This window comes from Rana temporaria, chromosome 2 (genome assembly GCF_905171775.1).
Source record: "Rana temporaria chromosome 2, aRanTem1.1, whole genome shotgun sequence".
Lineage (NCBI taxonomy): Eukaryota > Metazoa > Chordata > Amphibia > Anura > Ranidae > Rana > Rana temporaria.
The window spans coordinates 188,640,003-188,660,451 of record NC_053490.1 but is presented as its reverse complement, the minus strand read 5'-3'; the positions used below and the strand labels follow the sequence as shown (position 1 = coordinate 188,660,451).

General features: G+C 43.4%; 1 protein-coding gene across 1 annotated transcript in view; it reads left to right on the top strand.

The window, feature by feature from the left end:
- The window catches only part of PCCA (propionyl-CoA carboxylase subunit alpha), a 935,313-nt gene that overhangs the window by 664,865 nt on the left and 249,999 nt on the right, over positions 1-20,449 (top strand). The window lies entirely within an intron of this gene.

Here is a 20,449-nt window from a genome sequence, read left to right as displayed (position 1 = left end):
GTTTTAGTGGGAGTAACAGTGCCTCATTGTTGGTATGAGTGGAAGGAATAATGACCCAATGATGGTGTCGGTGGGAGGAATGGTTTTCCATCATTAGTGTTAGGTGGAGGAAAAGTGTACCAAGGGCCTAATAAAGATGAGCAAAAGGCAGCATCTCACCCCTGGGCCACAGTTTGGAGACCATCTATATATGATTTAGAGAATTCAAAGGCAGGTGCATTTGACTTGTATGCATTGTAAAACCCATCTAAAGTGAACAAAAGCCCATACACATGAGGCCGAATGTCGGTAGATAACGGCTGGTGTCACGTGTCTATTTCGGACGTGCATGCTGGAATACCAGCAGCTGACCGACTCCCGATCAATGCTCTTAGTCAATGGCAGAGTGCTCATCGGGGTGTTCTGGCGGGGGAGTTGTCCCCCTGTCAAAACACGGAGGCAATTGCTGAACTAACCTTGCATGGTTAGTACAGCGGCTCTGACCGGAGCTGTCAGGTGTTGTTCAGGCAACCTGTTGGATCGTACGAAAAAAAAGGTAGTGTGTACCTGGCTTAATGTAAGCTCTTATGCTATACTTAATGTTTTATTACACATTACTCAGAATTGCGGTATTGAAAGGTAAATGTCTATTCATTATAATTGTTGCTCGATTAACTGATTCTTAAAAAATATATATATATATTTTTTTGAAGCAAATTGAAGCATCTAGGGATTGCCAGCTGTTGTCCGTTTTTTTCAGAGATTTCATTTAAAATGTGACACTTAATCCTGTTTTTTGTAACAAAAATAATTATATTATGTATTATGTTGCTTTTAGTTGTCAGAGGATAGCTACTAGGGTTCTCCATGGTTCCACTGTGTAAGAACATAGACACCATATTTTGCTCACTCCCGTGATGGTTTAGAGACGATAAACAATGTGCTATGGAATTTGTAGTGTGGATAGATCAGCCCACATGACCACAACTATCATGCACTGCTCTTTCCAAATAAAAATAAATTCAAGGGAAAAGAGGAAATTTTGGAACTCAAAAAAATGTGAACTGATTATTTTTGGTGTTTAAGGATAATTGTTTACTGTCACTTTAATGTGACCACTTTATAACCCCCTGCAGAACACATGCACACTCAAACCTTCAGATTTCTGATTCACTGTGCAAATTGTTGTAAAGCACTATGTATGTCATTAGCGCAAGGCAGCTCAGTTTGTCTTTTTAGATTTAGCTTGTTTCTTGAGAATCAGAATTATAATATAATGGTTAAAAGTAATGTAATTTTCCTTATTGCAAATGATTATAAAGAAGGCTGCCTTTAGTGCAATTAGCATGTTCAGTCTATCAAGTGAACCAGAGACGGCTGAAGTTTTATGTAAATCTTGACTTTTTATGGAGGGACAAAAAAAACCTCTTCCCTCTCAAGCCTCCCTAATGGTTCTTAATATGATGGGCAGCCTCATTCACCTTTTAAAAAGTCAATATTTTCATACAACCAGAAGACCTTTTATCTTTGCGTCTGGTTTTTCTTACATATGGTTTCCAGTAAAGGTAACCTGTTTGTGCCATTTTTTTCCATCATATTCTCAAATGTTATGATTGCTTTATCAATGACTCTGACTTTTAACTTCTCCTTACTGCTAGCATCTAACCCCAATACCAATTTATTTATTTTTTAACAATAGTTTTTATTGATGATTAATCAATACAAAAATCAAATTATGGATAAGAGCGGACGCAGCCGCCGTAGCTATGTTATACTTGTGATTGCATCTTATACACAATATAGGCATACCCCACTTTTAAGAACACAATGGGACCAGAGCATGTATGTAAAACGAAAATGTACTTAAAGTGAAACAATACCTTTTTTCACTTATAGGGTGTAGTGGGGGGTCAGGGGGTGTAGTGGGGGTGTTAGGAGCTGTAGTTAAGGTCTCAGGGGCTGTAATGGGGGTGTCGGGGGCACACTGGAACAGGGCGGGCTATGCTCTCTGAGCTTCAGCTCCTTCGACTGCGGCTGCAAAATGTCTGTACAGGACTTGTAAGGCACTTTACATACACTCACGGGTATGTCCTTACTCGCGAGTGTATGTAAAGTGAGTGTACTTAAAGCGGGGTATACCTGTATACAGTACAGTGGGTCATCTAGAGAAATATAAAAAGGAAAGAATAGATAAGGCCCAAATTTCACAAGTCAGTTAAACAGAAACGCAAAATACCTTTTGTGTCATGGTGACATGGGGGGAAAACCCAAAACTAAACTTTTAATATATTGCAGCTTACCAGTCCCTAGATTTGGTGGTTGTTTTTAGAATTGTTTACTGTAGGCCAAAGAGAGACTGGGAACAATGCTAACTAATATGGAAAAAATCAAGAGATGGTGTTGTGCTCCAATAGCATATAATGGTGTAATTGGTAAAAATGTATAAATAACCAAAATAGTATAATTGATAAATGAATGTGCAAATATGCAATTAGACTGACTGAAAGATAAAAATTGCTATAAATGCTAAGATAAGGTGCATCCACAAGTGTACTGAATGAATGTGCAAACAATGCAGATAAGGTGACTCAGGTGCATAAATAAAATCACAATGTAAAGATAATAGTATATGCAGTCGCAGGGGAAATTGTAGAATGATGTTATGCTCTAATCAAAATGAATGACCGGACATAACTGATATACAACAATGATGGATGAATGAAACAGTGAACTGAATAAGAGTGCAAATACATACAAATAGGTGACTGTATAATGTAAGTAAAATCACATCATATAAATGGTGGATGGAACCGCAAGATTGTCCAATTGTTACAAAGTGTAAATGGTGCAACTGCGACTCAGTCCAAGAGGTGAAGAAATTGCAAGGTGCAAGTAGAGTGCTGGGTGCAGAAATAGAATCGCAGCATAAAGATAACATATAACAAACAGGGTACTCACATTTAAAACAGTAATGCAGTGTATATCAGAAACGAGCAGCGAGCTCACACTGTGCAAATGTAACTTCCGGTGTCCTAGTGTCTGACGCGTATCGTCATTGTCACATGACTTTATTCTCCGATGAAGTCATGTGACAGTGACGATACGTGTTAGACACTAGGACATCGGAAGTGACGTTTGCACAGTGTGATTTTATTTATGCACCAGAGTCACCTTATCTGCACTGTTTGCACATTCATTCAGTACACCTTTGGATGCCCCTTATCTTAGCATTTATAGCGATTGTTATCTTTCAGTCAGTCTATTTGCACATTTATTTATCAATTATACTATTTTGGTTCTTTATACATTTTTACCAATTACACCATTCTATGCTATTGGAGCGTAACACCATCTCTTGATTTTTTCCATGTCTCACTGTGGGTAGTGGTTGGCCCATACTGTAGTTGTCGCACCTTTACCCTCTACACACATAGTTTCCACTGTAGCGCAGGAATAGCTACTTTACCCAATGCCAACTAATAACAGTCAGCAGAGGCAGAACACACTGGAAGTTATGAGCTCACAAGTGTTCTGGCAGGATCATCGGGTATAGAACGTATTTGATGATGTTCTCTCCCTAAAAACTGCAATGCAAGAATGTCTGAGGCTGCCTCATACATGTGGGATTATTGACCATTGCAATTGAAGATTTCAGGATCAGCTGACCATCTTATGTCTGGGAACCTTTTAGAGATCTTCGCTATCACATCCAAAAATTCCACTTTTTTAGTGTCAGTGCATCATCTGTGACTAAATGTCTAGATATAGCTTTCTGAAAGGAGTGACTAGTAACGTTTCTTTTAATGTGCAAAGGCGTTTCAGGGACAGCTCCTCACATGGATCTAATTAGTCTTTCACAGGAACTGAGGGTCCAATTCTTGCTGCTGAATTCTCATTTCACTCACCCATAACTGGAAACACCTCTCTTCAAACGGGTGCCTTCAAAGGATAGGGGAGTTTAGGGTTGCTTGTCTCACAGCTGTTTGATGTTGGTCTCTCTTTGTTTATACAACTGTTATTATTGAGAAAACATAGCTTTGTTCGGTAGAGATCATTTAGTATCAATGTCTGCGATTGACAGATCAGAGATGAGTGCAACATAGGCCGCTGTGTAAAATATAAATGTTACTTGTTACAGACATTTGTAAAGACTCAATGGCTTTGGCAAATTTAGCTGCCTTTCTCTAACATACAGATTAAATAGGCTAAACCCTCTAATTTTAAATTACTGCTATCTAAAGAAAATAAAAAAATAAAAGGTTAACATTAACTGATGGAGTTAAACCCCTTACCAGTTTACACTTTTGCTGCTAATTTTGTTATCCCAAATGCAGTTATTCTTTTGTTTAACCACTTCCATAATGCACCTATTCTGGCACTTCTCTCCTTCCTTGCTAGAAAATTACTCAATCTCATACAGTATATATATATTTTTAGCAGACACCCTAGGGAATAAAGTGGCGGTCATTGCAACTTTTTATCTCACACGGTATTTGCGCAATCATTTTTCCAACGCCTTTTAAAAAAAAAAAACGGTTTTATGAATGAAAAAATAACAAAACAGTAAAGTTAGCCCAATTTTTTTGTATAATCTGAAAGATGATGTTACGCCGAGTAAATAAATACCTAACTTGTCACGCTTTAAAATTGCGCACACTCATGGAATGGTGCCAAACTTTGGTACTTGAAAATCTCCATAGGCGATGCTTTATTTTTTTTTTTACAGGTTACCAGTTTAGAGTTAGAGGAGGTCTAATGCTGGAATTATTGCTCTCGCTCTAACGCACACGGCGATACCTCACGTGTGGTTTGAATGGCGTTTACATATGTGGGCAGGACTTGCGTGCACAGGGGCGTTTTTAAATATTTTTATATATATATATATATATATATATATATTTTTTTTTTTTTATTTTACTTTATTTTTTTTACATTTTTTTTTATAACTTTTATTCCTATTACAAGGAATTTTAAATATCCCTTGTAATAGGAATAGTGCGTGACAGGTCCTCTTTATGGAGAGATGCAGGGTCAATAAGACCCCACATCTCTCCTCCAGGCTGGAAAGCATGAGATTGGGAAAACAATTAACAGATCTCATGCTTTCAGCCGTGATTGCGGCTTTTACTTCCAGGTACCAGGGTGTGACATCATAACGTCGCTCCCCGGGGCTCCGACTGTCATAGAGATGACCGGTGACCATCTGGTCACCGAAAATCTCTATGCTCTTCATTCAGCGGCGGCCGATTCGTTCTCCGGGCCTCCGATGGCATGGGAGAGCCCCGAGAAGCACCGGATGGCGGCGGGAGTATACAGCCCCAGAATCACTGGACAGAATATACAGCTCAGTCTCACAGATCAGGGTATACAGCTCAGCATTACAGATCAGGGTATATAGCTCAGCCTCGCAGATAAGGGTATACATTATCTGTCCTGTATGCAGCTATATACACCCAGCTTCCTTCCTGTATTTAGAGACCTTTCTCCATTATCACTGACTGCAGATATACATAATTTGTCCCGTATACAGCTATATATACAGTAACAGGACAGATGATGTATATCTGCATGGAGGAAGGTCTCTATATACATGTGGGTGCATATAACTGTATACACTACACAAGACAGATGTACTCACAATTTGTGAGTGCTGCTTTATAACCCTTATTTAAACTGCTTGTAACTTACTAATCAATAACACAATAATGGAAGAACCCTCCAATGCAGGGGTAGGCAACCCTTTGAGCAGAGTGTGCCGAAAATATTTGTTGAAGAAACCTGGGAGTGCCTGCTACATAAAGCAAAATGTCAACTTCACACAATCACGAAAAGGAAATGTTATAACGTAATTTCTGAAAACAACTTGAATAATAGTAATATATACTGCAAGGTAACTCTGGTAAAGTTGAAATGTATATGCCAGTCCCAATTCCTACCCCATCACACCTCAAGGCCTGGGATATAGCATTTCTCACAAATCCTGGGATATAGCATTTCTCACAAAGCCTGGGATATAGCATTTCTCACAAAGCCTGGTGTATACAGTAGCATTTTCCACAAAGCCTGGTATATAAACATTTTCACAAAGCCTGGGATATAGCATTTTTCACAATCCTCTGAAAAGCAGGGGAAAAAAGTGCATAATTGCCAACATGAGCAGTGATGCTGGCCCCAGGGCACTCGATTCCCTCACTGCACAGTTGGAATCAATGGAAAGTGCTCACTGATGCCGGCAGGAAGAGAGATGGTCGGGGACCAGTCCCAATGCTGAATCTCCTCTATACTGCCGCTGACTGAACTGGACCGGTTTTCACTTGTGGGAGGTGGGTCTCCCAGGATCGTCCTCGCATGCCTCCTGACAGTTGTCCACGTGCCACGTCTGGCACACGTTTCGGGGGTTGCCGACTCTAATGTATAGAAATCTCAACAAACTTCAATATCACCACAGTACCGGTCTCTGATATGTAATGTTGCATATAATGCAGGTCACGCTGAAAATAAGACCAACAAAAATACTGCAAATTTAGCAGGGAGAGTGGAAACCCATCCTATAGATATTTGGCGGTGGACTGTGTCAGTAAAGCAGTGGACAGTGTCAGTAGAGTAGTGCCCATAAGTTCAGCCTCTTCAGCGCAGCATATCAGTGCACTCTCATCTGTCCGCATGCCTGTGCCCACCATTGGTATCTCATCTGTGCCCACCAGTGTTGTATCATATACAGAGATATATACCCTGTGAAAAAATGTGAAGATACCGCGCTATCTAAGTGGATAATGAATATATAAATGCAAGCAGCTTAACCACTTAAGCCCCGGACCAATATGCTGGCTAAAGACCCAAGGTGTTTTTACAGTTCGGGACTGCGTCGCTTTAACAGACAATTGCGCGGTCGTGCGACGTGGCTCCCAAACAAAATTGGTGTCCTTTTTTTCCCACAAATAGAGCTTTTTTTTGGTGGTATTTGATCACATCTGCGGTTTTTAGTTTTTGCGCTATAAACAAAAATAGAGCGACAATTTTGAAAAAAATTCAATATTTTTTACTTTTTGCTATAATAAATATCCCCCAAAAACATATATATATTTTTTTTCCTCAGTTTAGGCCGATACGTATTCTTCTACCTATTTTTGGTAAAAAAAATCGCAATAATCGTTTATCGGTTGGTTTGCGCAAAATTTATAGCGTTTACAAAATAGGGGATAGTTTTATTGCATTTTTTTTTTTTTTTTTTTACTACTAATGGCGGCGATCAGTGATTTTTTTCGTGACTGCGACATTATGGCGGACACTTCGGACAATTTTGACACATTTTTGGGACCATTGTCATTTTCACAGCAAAAAATGCATTTAAATTGCATTCTTTATTGTGAAAATGACAGTTGCAGTTTGGGAGTTAACCACAGGGGGCGCTGTAGGAGTTAGGGTTCACTTTGTGAGTGTTTACAACTGTAGGGGGGTGTGGCTGTAGGTGTGACGTCATCGATCGTGTCTCCCCTATAAAGGGGATGACGCGATCGATACGCCGCCACAGTGAAGCACGGGGAAGCTGTGTTTACACACGGCTCTCCCCGTTCTTCAGCACCGGGGGCCGATCGCCGCACTCGAGCGGCGATCGGGTCCGCGGGACCCGCGGTCCCAGAGCTTCGGACCGGGTCGCGGGAGCGCGTCCGCGACCGGGTACAAGTACAGGACGTATATATACGTGCTTGTGCCCAGCCGTGCCATTCTGCCAAAGTATATGTGCAGGAGGCGGTCCGGAAGTGGTTAAAGTGTGAGATACCCACAAACTAGTACAATAGAAAAATAGCTGCGCAACTAATGTGAATACTATGGTAGTGTTAGTACAAAGTAAAATAAAACAAATCTTTCGCCCATACATGAGATGTTACATTGATAGTGAGAAAAATTAAACATGTGAGAGTCTATTGTTCAAACAACAAAAAGTGCATCTGATGGTAATTTGATAGTAGAAAATTCCTTTTCCCATTCAAGCAGATAGTGACATCAAAATTGCATGAACCTCAGAAAAGTGCATGGATAGACAGGACACCTCCACCTCTCAATCACACTGTCCCTTACCAGAAGGGAAGATCCCAACTAGAGATCTTCTGACAGCAGACGGCTTACTCCCCAGCCAGGGGGTTACGTGGCAGGATATCCAAGAGCCAAAAACTTCTCCCACAGTGGACCGGTAACCAATGTAGATAGAAACCAATATGGAGAAGAAAAAAGCTACATAGTGTGAACCCATATAACGATTTATTAAAAAGATTAAAATCACACTTACAAGAATGTAGATAAAATTCGCAGTGAAATTATAGCCGGCCGGCTAGCACAACCCGTTCACTCCGGGACACAGTATGCGGTTTCTAGACGTCGGCACGCCGCCACCCTACGCCGTTTCGTCTCATAAGACTTCGTCCTGGGGCAGAGATATATACCCTACCTTTCTTCCTGTACATAGAAACCTTCATTCATCATCACTGACTGCAGATATACATCATCTGCCCTGTGTACAGCTATATATATATATATATATATGTATATATATAATATATATATATATACACACACACAATAACATGACAAATTATGTACATCTGCAGTCGATGATGGAGGAAGGTGTGGGTATATATAGCTGTATACACTACTACAAATATAATTACACAAATTGTGAGTACATCTGTCCTGTGTAGTGTATACAGCTATATACAACCGCCTTCTTGTATATACCCTATCACTGCAGTCTCATATGTGCCCACCAGTGCCGTCTTGTCCATGTCCACCAGTGTCATCTCGTCTGTGCCTATTATTGTGCAGTCTTGTCTGTGCTTATCATTGTGCCATCTCATCTGTGCCCATTAATATGGTCTCATCTGTGCCCACCAGTGCTCTCATCTGTGCCCACCAGTGCTCTCATCTGTGCCCACCAGTGCTCTCATCTGTGCCCACCAGTGCTCTCATCTGTGCCCACCAGTGCTGTCTCATCTGTGCCCACCAGTGCTGTCTCATCTGTGCCCACCAGTGCTGTCTCATCTGTGCCCACCAGTGCTGTCTCATCTGTGCCCACCAGTGCTGTCTCATCTGTGCCCACCAGTGCTGTCTCATCTGTGCCCACCAGTGCTGTCTCATCTGTGCCCACCAGTGCTGTCTCATCGGTGCCCACCAGTGCTGTCTCATCGGTGCCCACCAGTGCTGTCTCATCGGTGCCCACCAGTGCTGTCTCATCGGTGCCCACCAGTGCTGTCTCATCTGTGCCCACCAGTGCTTTCTCATCTGTGCCCACCAGTGCTTTCTCATCTGTGCCCACCAGTGCTTTCTCATCTGTGCCCACCAGTGCTTTCTCATCTGTGCCCACCAGTGCTTTCTCATCTGTGCCCACCAGTGCGGTCTCATCTTAGCCCACCAGTGTTGTCTTATCTGTGCCCACCAGTGTTGTCTTATCTGTGCCCACCAGTGTTGTCTTATCTGTGCCCACCAGTGTTGTCTTATCTGTGCCCACCAGTGTTGTCTTATCTGTGCCCACCAGTGTTGTCTTATCTGTGCCCACCAGTGTTGTCTTATCTGTGCCCACCAGTGTTGTCTTATCTGTGCACACCAGTGTTGTCTTATCTGTGCCCACCAGTGTTGTCTTATCTGTGCACACACCCGTGTTGTCTTATCTGTGCCCACCAGTGTTGTCTCATCAACAATAACATGACAAATTATGTACATCTCCAGTCAATGGAGCAAGGTATGGGTATATATAGCTGTATACACTACTACAAAGATAATTACACAAATTGTGAGTATATTTGTCCTGTGTAGTGTATATGGCTATATACACCCGCCTTCTTGTATATACCCTATCACTGCAGTCTCGTCTGTGCCCACCAGTGCCATCTCATCCGTGCCCTTTAATGTGCCGTCTTGTCTGTGCCCATTAATGTGCTGTCTTGTCTGTGCCCATTAATGTGCCGTCTTGTCTGTGCCCATTAATGTGCCGTCTTGTCTGTGCCCATTGTGCTGTCTCTTCTGTACCCATTAATGTGCCATCTCATCTGTGCCCACCTGTGCCGTCTCATCTGTGCCCACCAGTGCCATCTCATATACAGCAATTTGTACCCCACATTCCTTCCTGTATATAGAGACATTCCTCTATCATCACTGACTGCAGATATGTATCATTTGTCCTATATACAGTAACAGAACAAATTATGTATATCTGTAGTCAATGATGATGGAGGAAGGTCTATGTATGAAGGAAGGTGTGGGTATATATAGCTTTATACACTACCACACCGATAATATACACAAATTGTATATCTACAAATGTTTTGTCTTCTTCCAAGTGCCTGGATGTTGTGTGTGTGTGTGTGTGTGTGTGTATATAGCTGTATACAATACACAATATACACACATTGTGAGTACATCTTCCTTGGATAGTGTATACAGCTATATACATCCACCTTCTTCCTGTGGAAGAAAAAAAGGTGGGTGTATATAGCTGTATACACTGCCCCGGACAGATGTACTCACAATATGTGTATATTGTATACAGCTACCGTATTTATCGGCGTTTACCGCACACTTTTTTGCCCTGAAATTCAGGGCAAAATCGTGGGTGCGTGATATACGCCGATACCCGCTTCCCGCGCCGAGTTTGAACTACTGCGCCGGCATATACCGAGCGCAGTACACTCGTGTATAGTCGGGCAGGCTTGGCTCCTCTTGCGGTCACGTCCTGGACGTACATGACACACAGGATGTGACCACGAGAGGAGCCAAGCCTGCCTGACTATACACGAGTGTACTGTGCTCGGTATATGCCGGCGCAGTAGTTCAAACTCAGTGCGGGGATCGAGCAGGGAGGGCACCGCAGAAGGACGCCGGACCCGACGAGGACACCACCGAAGCCGCAGACGGACGCCGGACCCGACGAGGACGCCGCGCAAGACACCAAAACTGTATGTACTAAAATGTTTTTTTTACAGGAATGCGGGTCCACTTTAGGGGTGTGCGCTATACGCCGGAGCGCGCAATACCCCGATAAATACGGTATATACACACAACATCCAGCCACTTGGAAGAAGACAAAAAAGGCCCGTTGATGTCCAGCTGCTCATTGCATCCGCCCTGCCCTGGCTGGCCTGGTGTCTGAGTACAGTTGTGATATCCATCAGGGAATTACTCGGCGTGTGGCTCTGCGGAACGTATGGGCGGGCAGCAAGGTCTCAGAGAGAGAGAGGGGAAGAGAAGACAGTGAGGGTCCGCAGCGCCAGCACTTACCTTCAAAGGCACTGCTCGGGTCTCTCTGAATCAACCTCACGCACAGTCGACTCCACCCCCGCTGTGGCCAGGAAACCGGAAGCGACGCCCAGCCGCATTGACGAAAAAAGCACCGCCCGCTGTCCTCTCTGGTCCCCGCCAATCCATAATCGGCTACTGTATGACAATCTGAGGCATGGACAAATGACAGTAGAGTGGAAGTGTTTGCGGCCGCCTCGCGTGCGCCCCGACCACACCCTAAACACTGGCAAATCCGCTTCCCAGCCTGCAATCAGCAATTGACTGCCACCACAGCCAACCAGGCCAATATTGTATTACAAAAATTGAATTTATTGCAGCTTACCAATAATTATGTATCGGCTATATTAGTTTTGTTTAGGCCTTTTTTTCTTTTTTCACCCAGTGGTCTGGCTGGTAACATACCTCCTCTATTACAGTGCCCAGGGGCAGCCTCTGCTAGTGTGGGAGAGCACTAGATGAGTGTGGGGGGGGGGGGGTCCTGCTCCATACATCTGCTGGTGGGCTTTCCCCTCCTCCCTCCCCCCTGCTTCATGCAGCTGCTGGCTGGCTCTCCCACTGGCTGCGGCCGCTGCAAGTGCAGAAAATTTCTGGATGGATGGAGAACTGGGGCTGGGTAAACATGTGTTTACCAGCCCCCTTCTTTTCCTGAAAGCATACAGACTGCGATCACAGTACTGATTGCTTCTGTACTCATTAATCACTTACACAGTAAACTGTTTACACTATTTTGTCAGTTTCCGTTTGAAATATAGTAAACCCTGTTTACTATAGTTCATTTTCTGAATGATTATGAGTCTCTATACAGTCTCCGATCTCATTCATCCACAGTGCAGTGTCTTCAGTCCCTGTCTCTGTCTCAAAAAAGAGACAGAGGTCTGTTTAGACCCCTGATGTCGCTCCATAATAAAATATTATAGAAATAATAGTAATTAAAAAAATAAAGTTGTAAAAAAATTTAAAATGACACAAAAAAATTGTAATGGCCCTTTTACACGGCCAGATTATAAAGTGGATCTGACCTGCTCAGCGGGGGATCTGTCCGCTATGCTGAGTGGACAGAGCCCGCTCTCTGAGGCGGTTGGATGAAAACAGACTAGGGCAGCACAAAACTAAAATACACTACTAAGAGTGCCCCCACTGTGGATGAATAAGCACAGGTGCACCTTTTGACAGCAGCATTATTAATATGGGGAGAGGAGAGTGTTGTACTGGCTTATTTATATACAGCAAATATTTTTCTTTTCTTTTTGGGATAAAGGTTTTACACAAATAGATAAAAAGTTACAGTTGCGAGTACCCCTGTCAGTGTTAAATGTTTTGTTCTTGATCATACATCACGGGACACAGAGCCTTAATTACTTAATGGGTTATGTAGTCACCACAGGTGATTAGACACTGGTTAACCCAATTAGAATTGAGTTCCTCCCCTATATAACCCCTCCCAAATGGAGAGTGCCTCAGTTTTTTCGCCAGTGTTAGGGTGGTTGCTCAGAAAAATGCTCTTTTGATGGTCTAGCTGTGGAGACCTAGGAGCTATAACCAGATCCATTTCTCAGACTGATATCAAAGGCCTAAGGCCCGGTACACACGAGCAAACATGTACGATGAAACCAGTCCGTCAGACCGTTTTCACCGTACATGCCTGCCAGAGGGCTTCTGTACGATGGTTGTACTAACCATCGTACAGAAGTCCGCGCGTAAACAATACGCGGGGCGTGTCCGCGTCATTGCCGCGGCGATGACGCGGGCGGGCCTGCCATTTAAAGGCTTCCACGCATGCGTCGAAGTCATTCGACGCATGCGAGGGACGGCGGGCGCTCGGACATGTACGGTAGGTCTGTACTGACGACCGTACATGTCCGAGCGGGCAGGATTCCAGCGGACGGTTTTAAAACGCGTCCAGGAATATTTGCCCGCTGGGAAAAGGCCCGGCGGGCAAATGTTTGCTGGAATTCGGCCCGCTCGCGCCTACACACGACCGAACATGTATGCTGAAACTGGCCCGCGGACCAGTTTCATCATACATGTTTGGTCGTGTGTACGGGGCCTAAGATGGTTGGTATTCGGGCCTTGTGTAAGAGGAAACCAGGTTTGCCTGTAATGCCTCTCTGGGGAGGTCTCGTCTCTGGGATCCAGACTTTGGTGTACTAATACATCTGTGGCACAAAAAGTTTCTGGCAGAGTCTTCTACAAGTCCAGGTATGAGGTTTTCTCTAATAAAACCCTTTGTAAACCTGAAGGTTGGCACAACTTGCCCGCTGTGATGGGTGAAAGCTGGAACTACTTTTTAGTTGCTTTTCCTGTGGCGTGGATCAGGTGAGAAGAGGGTAATTTTATTTGTGTATTATCTTCTTTGGAATAGGATGTCTTCCAGGTTTTCACCACTGGAGGGAGTAAGTGCAAACCTGATGTATTCTTACATAGCCATCCAGGAACAAGCTCAGTGAAGTCGGTTAATAAAAAACGCCACTCCCATCCTTCCGCTGCAGGCTCTGCCACAAATGCATACAGGGGTCCCCCGAATGATGCCCCAGTGATCTCTTCCCCTCGTTGCTCTGGGAGCCGCCATGACAGTGGCGCGTACGTGTGCCAGGAGCGTGTTTTTATGCTGTCTAAATGGGCAGAGGGGGAGGCCGTGGTTGCGCGTACCTGTGCGCGGACACGGCACACCTGTGTGCAGGCGCCAAGAGGCTGATAAAAGACCAGCACGCCATAAGCCTTCTGTAAGCAGCATGGACACAGCTGTGGGCTGTAAGCATCCCTGTGGATTGAACCAGGCAAACCTAAGACTCCTACTCTGCATCAGGTTGTGCAGTGAGCTAATATATGTGTATTGTAAGACGATAACACAACAGTAATTGTTTTTGTTTGTGGATAGTAACTTTGCTTTACAGTAATAATTATGTCTCCGAGAAGAGGGGCAAGGGCTGGTAAAGAGGCATCAGGAGATCCCCCCCTTATGGATAAGAAATCTGAGCTTGCCTGCAGTTTACCATCCCCCTCTGTCAGCCTGATGGAAGCCTCACAAGGTGAGCCTCTGTCTGTTTTTTTTTGCAGCTTCTCCTATGGCAGCTCCTGTATACATCACTAAGCACACTTTAAAAGTTGATTTGGATAGCCTAGAAGGAAGGATTCCCTTCATCTGCTCTGGCTCTCTCATCAGATGAGCCTTCTGAGGGTGAAAAATCCCTCTGGAGATGAGGATCATGTGCAGTCTGAGGACTCAGAGGATTCCTGCTACCTCTCAGTCGCTAAAGATGCAGGTACAATATTATGCAGAGATGGTGCGTGCCACTTACTAATTACCTCCTGTGGAAGCTTATATCTCCTCTGTTTCCTCTTTTGGGAATCTTGGAAGTCCCTGCAGGCTGCATGCTCCTTTCTAGTTCATCTCTTGCTGGATAAAGATAAAGTGAAACGCCTGAGGCCCCCTGTTGCAACGATATTACACCATCCGGTGTCCTTGTTTTACATGTACTGTCCTGTACTGAGACCTACATCTGCTATACAGACCTGGACCTCATGCACTAGGACCTGATCAAACAAGTTCTAGTTACTAGCCGTGAGCCACCTGGAGTTTTTAGGACTTTCACCCTGATATACAGGAGATTTGGAGGAAGAGGGGAAGCAGGTTATTGACGAGCTCGCCGCTCGTGGAGATAAGCCCCATATTTGTATATCTATGTGAGTGCATTTACCACTGGTCATGTCCGAGGTTCCCTGCTGTAACAATATCACACCATCCTGCTGTATGTCCTTCTTGTTTTGCATGTACTGCCCTGTACTGAGAGTAACATCTGCTATACAGACCTGGACCTCCTGCACAAGGATTTGGTCAACAAGCTCCAGTTACTAGCCATGAGGTGAGCTGCTGGGGACCACTGGAGGTGTGTGTGAGACCTTATGAGGTACGGCTTACCTTTTCTACCAGTCTTCGGCTACGGGGTCTTCTTCTGAATGCTTCCTTTTTTTACTTTTTTTCCATCAACTGGATCAGACTTTTCTATGAACTGTGTTTATTAGTGTTATTTTTGTGCAGCTGAACTCTTTAATATAGACCATTTGTGTATCATTCTGTATATCTAGGGGTTGTTCAGTATATTGCTATCATATTGCCATCCAATTGTCACTTTCACCTTTGTCGTTTTGCCAATTGAATTTATTTATATATTTTTATATATATTTTTTCTCACAGCGCAAATATTTTTCACTTGTTTTTTTTATCTTGCTGGATAAACTGATGTATGATGACTGGGTTCACCCAGATAAACTGTTTTCTCCTCCTAAGCAGTTTTTTCCTCCTTTATCCTATGGAGGAAAGTTTCACTAAGAAATGGGGGGTACCTGCTATAGATGCAGCTATTTCTTGTGCAAACAAAAGCCTAACCTGTCCTATAGACAATGATCAGGGCTTTAAGGATTCAATTAATAAAAAGCTGGAGTCCCTATTGAAAGCCTCCTCTTCCATGGATGGTGCTGTAGTACAATCTGCAGTGGCAACCATAGGTGCATGTCAGTTCATTAAGCAACAAATGAAGCAGATGCTAAACCTCCTCTCTACAGAGGAGATTGAGGTCTAAGGACCTCCTTAGGCCTTGTGTTTTGCGGTTAATGCGATTATGGACTCTGTTCAGAAAGCATCCCACTTGAATCTCCTTCAGGTACACATGCGCAGGTTAAAACATTGGGTGGGCCGAATTTGCTTGCAAAAGATACTTGCCAGTGTTCCCCTTTTGGGGAGGCCGCCTATTTGGGGATGAGCTGGATAAATACATCCAAAAGTTTACCCGGGGGAAGTCTACTCTGTTGCTGGTTAAATAGAAGAGTAAACATCCTTCAAAGGACTTGGGGTTCAAAGTCTAAGCAGACCCCCAAAACTTCCCTATGGAGGGATGCCCCCGCTCAGCCGAGTGGAGGGTAAGGCTGCTGCAATTTGCAAACGCCTGGCAGAACAAAGTTACGGACAAGTGGGTCATCTCCACAGTGTCCTCAGGCTAAAAGCTAGAATTCGTATAACTTTTGCCACCCCGTTTTCTGATTACAGCTGATGTCCCCAGGGGTAATCATGGAGTTATCCCGAGAGTATCGGGATCACGGTTTTATTCAAACGTTTCACGGTTCCAAAACCAAATGGGGATGTCAGACCTATCCTTGATCTGAAAGGCCTGAATCGGTTTCTGATCATTCTCTCCTTTCGCATGAAGTCTGTCCGGTCAGTTGTTTCCACCCTTCAGGGAGAAGAATGCTTGGCATCAATAGACATCAGAAATGCATATCTGCATGTGCCAATATTTCCTGCTCACCAAAGGTTTCTAAAGGTTTGTGATGGTTCAGTACCACTTTCAGTTTGTGGTCTTTCCTTTTCGGGCTGGCTACAGCACCTGGAGTGTTCACAAAGATACTGGCCCTTGCAAGGCGAAGGGCACAAGGCATAGCAGTAACAGCTTATCTGGACGATCTGTTGATCATAGATCAGTCCGCTGTGCGCTTGGGCCACTATGTGCACAGGACAGTGGAATATTTAGAGTACCTAGGCTGGGTTCTCAATCTGGGAAAATCCTCATTGCAGCCTCAAAGAAGGCTGGAGTACTTGGGCATGATTATAGACATGTCCCGAAGCCAGGTATTACTTCCCTAGCCAAAGGCAAAAGCCATAGGAGACTTGGTCCGAATGATAAAGGCAAAGAGAAGGCCTTCAATCTCTATACATGAGGTTATTGGGGAAGATGGTTGCCTCATTTGAGGCTTTTCCTTACGCCCAGTTTCACTCAAGGCCGTTATAGGGCAGAATTCTTACACAAACATGGAATATCCAGTCTCAAACTTACCGACCAATAAGCAACCAACCAAATTTACCTGTCTAACAGTATGCGTTAAAAACAGAGGTTTAGTTGCACGCATTTGCAAATGCATGTGTAAGCTACAGGCCCCGTCAAGGTTTTCTGTATACTGCAGTTCTAACTATAACATTGCATTTTCAGTCTCCTCAGGAGCACATGACTGCTGATGGATAGATAAGGGGCAGGTGACTGGAGGTAGCCCACCCCTCATTAAAGGGGCAGGAGCACACTAAACACCCAGCACATGGAAGCAAAGGTGCCAGTGCGCTGCCTGACCACAATGGCATAAATACAACAAACAAGTCACAAGTCACTGCCCCTACCTATGACTGGTCTATACAATAAGGAGCGCTGGAAACGGGCGCATATACATACAAAAACATGAAATATCCAGGCTCAAACTTACTGATCAATCAGCAACCAACCAAATTCACCTGTCTAACCGTGTGTGTTAAAAACAGAGGTTTAGTTGCACGCATTTGCAAATGCATGTGTAATCTGCAGGCCCCGTCAAGGCTCTCTGTATACTGCAGTCCTAACTATAACTTTGCATTTTAAGTCTCCTCAGTAGGAGCACATGACTGCTGATGGATAGATAAGGGGCAGGTGACTGGAGATACGGCTCAGATACGCAAGACTGATTGTCTGTTATTCTGCCAGGGCCCAGTGAAGGGCCAGGCAGTGTCAGAATCTACTATTGCAGATTGGATTCGACAAGTCATTATTCAGGCCTATGGTTAGAAAAGAAGATTCATCCTTTTCAGCTGAAGGTCACGCTCGGCTAAAGCAGTTGGTGCTTCGTGGGCAGTGCATCACCAGGCCTCCATGGCTCGGATCTGTAAGGCTGCTACTTGGTCTTCGGTCCATAAATTTACTAAGATCTACCAGGTAGATGTGAAAGGGTATGAGGATGCCGCCTTCGGGCGTAGTGTGCTGCAGGCAGCAGTATAGATCCTCTGGCCCAACACCGGTCTTATTTCTGATCTGTGTCTCCCTTCCCTCAATTTTAGCATTGCTATGGGACATCCCATTAAGTAATTAAGGCTCTGTGTCCCGTGATGTATGATCAAAAAAATAGTATTTTTTAATACAGCTTGCCTGTAAAATCCTTTTCTTGGGAATACATCACGGGACACAGAGCTCCCACCCCTCTTTGAAGTTAAACGTGGAACACGTATTGCTTTGCTACAAAACTGAGGTACTCTTCATTTGGGAGGGGTTATATAGGGGAGGAACTCAATTCTAATTGAGTTAACCAGTGTCCAATCTACTGTGGTGACTACATAACCCATTACGTAATTAAGGCTCTGTGTCCTGTGATTTATTCCCAAGAAAAGGATTTTACAGGTAAGCTGTATTAAAAAAATCCTATTGTCTCAATCCTCTAACTGCTGCATCTGCCAGAGAGCTTGTCCTTTTTGGAAAATAACTGACTTACTGGTAGAGTCAATAGGTGAAAATAAAAGAAAGAATGCCGAAAAAAGAAAATGTATGCACCTATAACATCTCATAATTGGTAACCTGCAATATGATAAATGTTTGCTTTTGAATTTTAATACCTTTTTTAGTTTTCTAGGAGACAAAATGCTGAAATATGATGTATTGTCATTGAAAATTGGAAATCATATCTAAGTAGTTACATGAACAATTTGCATATTTTACAAATAACGTGTAATTTTGTGTGCTGGATGCATAGAGAGATAATGTGATTTGTACAACGTCCCTTGGCAAGATCGCACTAAGAGTAAACCAAGAACCATCTGCTGTCAATGCAGGGTTCCTTAATAACTTTATCTGGAAATATATAAATAAGCTCTCAAATTATTTTTTACTTGTAATAGAGTAGTACATTTAGCAACAATCACAGCAGTGTCTATATATGAATTAAATGTGTACAGTTGCAGCACATTGCCATATTATCAGTGCCATAAATCCGATTTTTTTGTCACTACAATGCGTTGAGTGAAGTGCATTTCGTAAGGTAGTGTAACACTATGTTCTTTCAAAATTGGGTACTCAAATTCAAGTGGAGCGATTCAAGGAAATCCTTGACCATAAAGGCTACTTACTTGATAGTCTCTTTATTTATTTTTTTATCCCTGCCTCCATCCCGGTTCAGTATTTGAAAGGGGAGAAAGAGGTGGGACTAGGTGAAACATAACCCCTTCAGCGCCCCCTGTGGTTAACTCCCAAACTGCAACTGTCATTTCCACACTAAAGAATGCATTTTAAATGCATTTTTTGCTGTGAAAATGACAATGGTCCCAAAAATGTGTCAAAATTGTGCGAAGTGTCTGCCATAATGTCACAGTCACGAAAAAAATTGCCGCCATTAGTAGTAAAAAAAAAATAATAAAAATGCAATAAAACTATTCCCTATTTTGTAAAGGCTATACATTTTGCGCAAACCTACTGATAAGCGCTTATTGCGATTTTTTTTTTTTACCAAAAATATGTAGACGAATACGTATCGGCCTAAACTGAGGAAGAAATTTTTTTATATATATTTTTGGGGGATATTTATTATAGCAAAAAGTAAAAAAATATTGCATTTTTTTCAAAATGTTCGCTCTATTTTTGTTTATAGCACAAAAAATAAAAACCGCAAAGGTGATCAAACACCACCAAAAGAAATCTCTGTTTGTGGGGAAAAAAGGGACGCTAATTTTGTTTGAGAGCCACGTCGCACGACCGCACAATTGTTAGATGCTCCTAATCACAGCTTGTTACCTGTATAAAAGACACCTGCCCACAGAAGCAATCTCTCCACCATGGCCAAGACCAAAGAGCTGTCCAAGGACAGGGACAAGATTGTAGACCTACACAAGGCTGGAATGGGCTACAAGGCCTTCTCCCTCTCTTGTCAGTTAAAGCGACGCAGTCCCGAATCGCAAAAAGGGGCTTGGTCCTTTACCTGCATTTTGGTCCGGGGCTTAAGTGGTTAAATGAGCTGCTATCAGATCAGGTCACGTATAAGAAGCTGGGGTCAGATCCTACAGAACCTTATAGATCCCAGCTGGAACTTCTTGTAGAGTGGGGCTATCAAATCGGAGCCCTTAACGCGAAGGAAAAACGTTATCTGGTTCCTTCTGCTAGTAGAATACCCATTATATACACTTTACCAAAAGTACATAACTCTCAAACCCCCCCTGTGCGCCCTATTGTCAACGGCATAGGGTCAGTTACAGCAAGATTGGATGAATACCTGGACAAATTCCTACAGCCCAGTGTGAAGGAGACCAAAGCATATTTGAAAGATACATCCGATTTATTACTGATGCTGGAGGAGATTGATTTAAGTACTACCAATGAGACACATCTCATTGCAGCTGATGTGAGCT